Raw genomic sequence first — 4,965 nt, 5'->3', positions numbered from 1 at the left:
TTCGTCGCCAGCTGAAGACCTTTTTATTCTCCCAGTATTTTAACACTTAATTTTAACAAATTTAAATTTTTCTGTTTTAACTCTGTATTTTAATTTTATATCAATTTTGCTGTGTGGTTTTTATTCTGGTTGTGCTTTTTATATTGTATTGTGTATTTGTGCTTTTAACCTGTTGATTGTTTTACTATGATTTTAATTTTTGTGAACCGCCCAGAGAGCTCCGGCTATTGGGCGGTATAGAAATGTAATAAATAAATAAATAAATAATAGCCCCTGAGAATTCTCTTTGGCCACATCTGCTCTTCTTAGATACTTTGTCTGAAATGGATATGGGAAGGCAGTGGTTCCATAGTTTATTTATTTATTTATTTTATTTAGTTGATCTTGGGGTGCTGGCAAATGCCCAATGATGCTGTCCTTGAGCAAGCCCAGCCTGATCCCAAGACCATTCTTCAAGGTCTCTGAGCACTGCTGGTGAGGCTGCCCTTTGCTTTGCAAGGATCTGCCTGAAAACGGCTGGTTTAGACGGTGCCGCGGGAGCGGCTGAGCTCTGCTTTCTTGATCAGTCACAAGAAAGGCTGCAGAGGGAATCGCTTTTGCTGAGCCCATGGAAGGGAGGAGGCTCTTTCAGGTCTTTCCATTTCCAGCATGCCCACCCCGCTGCAAAGGACATGGATGGGTAACAACATTGGTCATGAAAACACATCCAATTTTAAAAAAATTACGGACAATAACATAGAGTGGCAGATTCTGTAGGTGATGAATGCACTGTACACATCTGAATTGACCTGTCAAAATGAAAATAATATACCCAACAGAAACAAAGCCTTTGAGTAGCCTCAATGAGTAAGTCTGTTCAGCTAGTGGGGGTATAGCTCAGTGGTAGAGCATTTGACTGCAGATCAAGAGGTCTCTGGTTCAAATCCAGGTGCCCCCTCTTTTCCCCCCCTTCTTTTTTTTAAGGGGGGGAATGATTTGGGGAAACTGCCTTAGTTAGGTATCTACATTTATACTCCTGTCTTCCCCCATCCCACAAAGGAGCAAGGAATGTATTTAAATGCATCTTCCAAACATTTAAATAAATGTACGTTTTTCTGGCATTGTTCCTGCTCAAACGGAGGAGATCCCATGCTCTTAGGCTGCCAACTTTCCAAGCAGCTCTTGTACCTGTGACTTGAATGGCAGACTGCTTTGCAGGTATTGGCAAGGAAAGCATTTTCCCCCTCCACAGCAAAGATATAAACATTATCACCTATTACTTTTGCTCACTAAGCTTTGGCTGAAGGCAATGCTACAGGATCTAATTGGAAAGTTGACAACCCTTCCATACCAGGAAAAGGTTCAATGGTTGGATTTCTTTGCCCCAGACAGCTGTTATAGCCTCGGGAGTCCTTACTGGGCAGGCGAGGAAATATCAACGTTCAAATAAATAAAATATATGACATTGGTTAAAAATAATAATAATAATAATACCGTAAGAGTGTAACTTAGTCGAAGGAAGAATGTAGTCTCAAAAGATGTGTAAGAATCACCTTCCCCCGCTACCAAACTTCTTCACCAGTTTTCATGCTAGGCAGACGCTCAACAGGTAAAGTGTTTACACGCTATACAATGCAATGCCCCCCCCCACACACCTGATGTGCAGGTGGTAAAGGAGTCTTGAAAAGAAAGGTGTTAACACTACCTAGGATAAAGCCCACCTGTTTCAGTTTTTAACTCCATCGAAGCCCATAATTTTCTTCCATTTAGCACTGTTTTGTTGTTTTCTGTTTTCTAGCTCTCCTGCCATTATCAGTCTGGTTCACACAACAGCAAATTTGAGGATACTCATGAGCAGGTATACCTGGGGTGGAGAGCAGGCTGGCAGGTGCAGCAAACATACCTTTGTGGAAAGGGCACAGAAGGGAAGGAGGCCAGCAGGTAGGGGCCTCTATAGCTCTGTCCTGTTAGCAGCCTATTGCTCTGCAGGTGAAAACGTGGCAAAATTAAGCCAGCTGCTTCCTGCAGATCAAAATTCTGTTAAAGCGACAGGCGCAAGCCTGGCCATCTCTCTATGCCCGGCTAATTTAAAATCTGCATTTTAAATAGGGCAACCATATGGAAAGGAGGACAGGGCTTCTGTATTTTTAGCAGTTGTACTTAAAGGGGAATTTCAGCAGGTGTCCTTTGTATGCATGCAGCACCTGGTGAAATTCCTTCATCACAACAGTTAAAGCTGCAGGAGCCCTGCCTTCTTTTGTATTTGGTCACTCTGGGCAGGGCTCTTGCAGCTTTAACTGTTGTGATGAAGAGGGAATTTCATCAGGTGCTGCATGCATACAAGCAACACTTGCTGAAATTTCCCTTTCAGCATAACTGTTAAAGATACAGGAGCCCTGTCCTCCTTTCCATATGGTCGCCCTACTTTAAATCTCTTCATTGCTGCTCAGTTTTATTTCTGGTTGTACTTTTATATTGTATCTTTATATTGTGTTTTTGTTACTGTGGTTGAAGTTTTATATTTTAAACTGCATTTCATGGTCTTAATTTTTGTGAACAGCCCAGAGATCTTCAGCTATTGGGCAGTATCAAAATACTAAATAAATAAATCCCAAATCTGTAACTCCTTTCAATTTCACTCATTGTGCACCACCATTTGTATAATTGCTTTGCACACCTCTCTCCACGAGATCTCTGATTTCTCACAAGAAATTTACACCCATCTTAACCTGGGGTTGCCAACTTTTTAATTGATCTCTGCTCCTGTGCCTTTAATAGCAGTTCAATCTCCAGAAATTACCAGGTAATAACGGTTGTCTCCATGCTGTGGCAAGCTCTGCCTGTTGATTTCTGCAGCTGTTAAAACTGCAGGGGTGGACGAGGCCTGTTCCGCCCCCCCCCCCAGTCAGTTGGCAACCCTCTCCCACTTAGGCAATTGCTGATGCTGAACGTAAGGCAATGAAGAACAGGATATCAAGTGACAGTTGCCATTCTGTGATGTGAATAATTCAGCATACGAACAGCGGGTATCACCTATAGCACTGACAAAAGTTGTCCTGATTTTTATTTTCCACTGGCCTCCTGAAAATAATTTTATGTGAAGCTGTTTTCATTATGTCATTTGACCATTGTTATTGCATTTAACATCTGTATTGTACACTGTATTGTACCTTATGAAGGCTCTAAAAAGTGGCATAGAAAAAATATTAAATAAACCTGCCAAGCAGTAAATAATATATTCAAGCCCACAGAACTGAGGCATGAGACGCAGAATATTCCTGAACTTGTAATTCTTATTAATAAAGCCATGGAACTGTTTACTTGTATGATCTCAATGTTCATGGGGCATAGTGTGTGTGTGTTTTTGTCTGCAGCCCCAAGATAAAAATAGATCTAGGTAGGATCACGGTAGATGGCCAGGACCATCTTGGCTAGGAATGTTGCATCTCAATCTGGTGGATGCTCTCAGAGGTGAGGGAGTCAAAGAGACAACAGAGAAGCTCTTCAGCCTGGAAAGAAAGGCAAATAGTGGTTATAGTGTTGGAGTAGGGTTAGGAAGATCAAAGTTCAAATCCTCACCCAGCCAGTTACACACACTTTAATAGACATCACAGGTTTGTTGCAAGCACGAAATGGGAGGACAGGCAGAGGAGAGGAAACCATGGATGCTGCCTAGACTAGGGTGACCATATGGAAAGGAGGACCGGGCTCCCATATCTTGAACCGTTGCACAGAAAAGGGAATTTCAGCAGGTGTCATTTGTATGCATGCAGCACCTGGTGCAATTCCCGCTCCATCGCAACAGTTAAAGCTGCACTAGCTATACTTGAGTGACTGGATACAAAAGAGGGCAGGGCTCCTGCAGGTTTAACTGTTGTGATGTCACCAGGTGCTGCATGCATACAAAGGACACCTGCTGAAATTCCCCTTTCAATTCAACTGTTAAAGATACAGGAGCCCAGTCTTCCTTTCCATATGGTTACCCTAGCCCAGGCCTCCTTCAAGGACAGAAAATATAAATAAACTACAATTGCAGGTGCGGAAAAGGACAACCGAAATGTTCAAGGAGGTGGAGCAACTCCACTATGAGGAAAGGTTACAATGTTCAGGCCTTTTTATCTTAGAAAAAAGGCCAGTAAAGAAGGGAAAGATGTGACAGAGAGCCAGTGTGGTGTAGTGGCTAAACTGTCGGACTGGGAGTCGGGAGATCCAGGTTCTAGTCCCCACTCGGCCAGGGAAACCCCCTGGGTGACTTTGGGCCAGTCACAGACTCTCAGCCCAACCTACATCACAGGGTTGTTGTTGTTGTGAGGATAAAATGGAGAGGAGGAGGAGGATTATGCATGCCACCTTGGGTTCCTTGGAGGAAAAAGGGCGGGATATAAATGTAATAAATAAATAAATAAATAAATAAATGAAGCTCACTGGGTGACTTTGGGCCAGTCCGTGTCTCTCAGCCTAACAGGGTTGTTGTGAATGAAATGCAGAGGAGGAGGAGGATCCTGAAAGCCGCCTTGGGTTCTGGGCAAGAGGAAAGACGGCGGGATAGAAACGTCATGATAAATAGAGCCTATAAGGTGACACATGGCATGGAGAAAGTGGATAGTGAAAAACGTCTCTCACACTCTCTCTCTCTCTCATATAGTACCACCCAGGATCACTGATGGGAGATTCAGGAGAGGCAAAAGGAAATACTTCCTCACACAGTTAAACTGTGGTATTTGACACCACAAGATGGAGCAACAGACGCCAACCTGGACAGCTTTAAAAAGGGGGATTAGAGGATCCTCTATGGAAGATGAGCCTCTCAATGGAAGATGAGCCTCTCAATGGAAGATGAGCCTCTCAATGGAAGACGAGCCTCTCAATGGCTACTAGTCCTGATGACTGTATATTATCTCCAGTAGTCGTCTCAATAACAGTGGCTGGGGAAAGTGGGCAGAAGGGAGCGATGGCACTCATGGACTGCTTGTGGGCTTCCCGTGG

General features: G+C 43.5%; 1 non-coding gene across 1 annotated transcript; it reads left to right on the top strand.

The window, feature by feature from the left end:
- Positions 1-865: 865 nt before the first annotated feature.
- On the top strand, positions 866-937 carry TRNAC-GCA (transfer RNA cysteine (anticodon GCA)). Its single transcript has one exon. It is a non-coding gene; the product is annotated as a tRNA-Cys (tRNA).
- Positions 938-4,965: the final 4,028 nt, after the last annotated feature.

Source organism: Elgaria multicarinata, chromosome 17, assembly GCF_023053635.1.
Source record: "Elgaria multicarinata webbii isolate HBS135686 ecotype San Diego chromosome 17, rElgMul1.1.pri, whole genome shotgun sequence".
NCBI lineage: Eukaryota > Metazoa > Chordata > Lepidosauria > Squamata > Anguidae > Elgaria > Elgaria multicarinata.
Note: the sequence above shows the minus strand (reverse complement) of the source record. Positions and strands in the feature narration are given on the sequence as shown.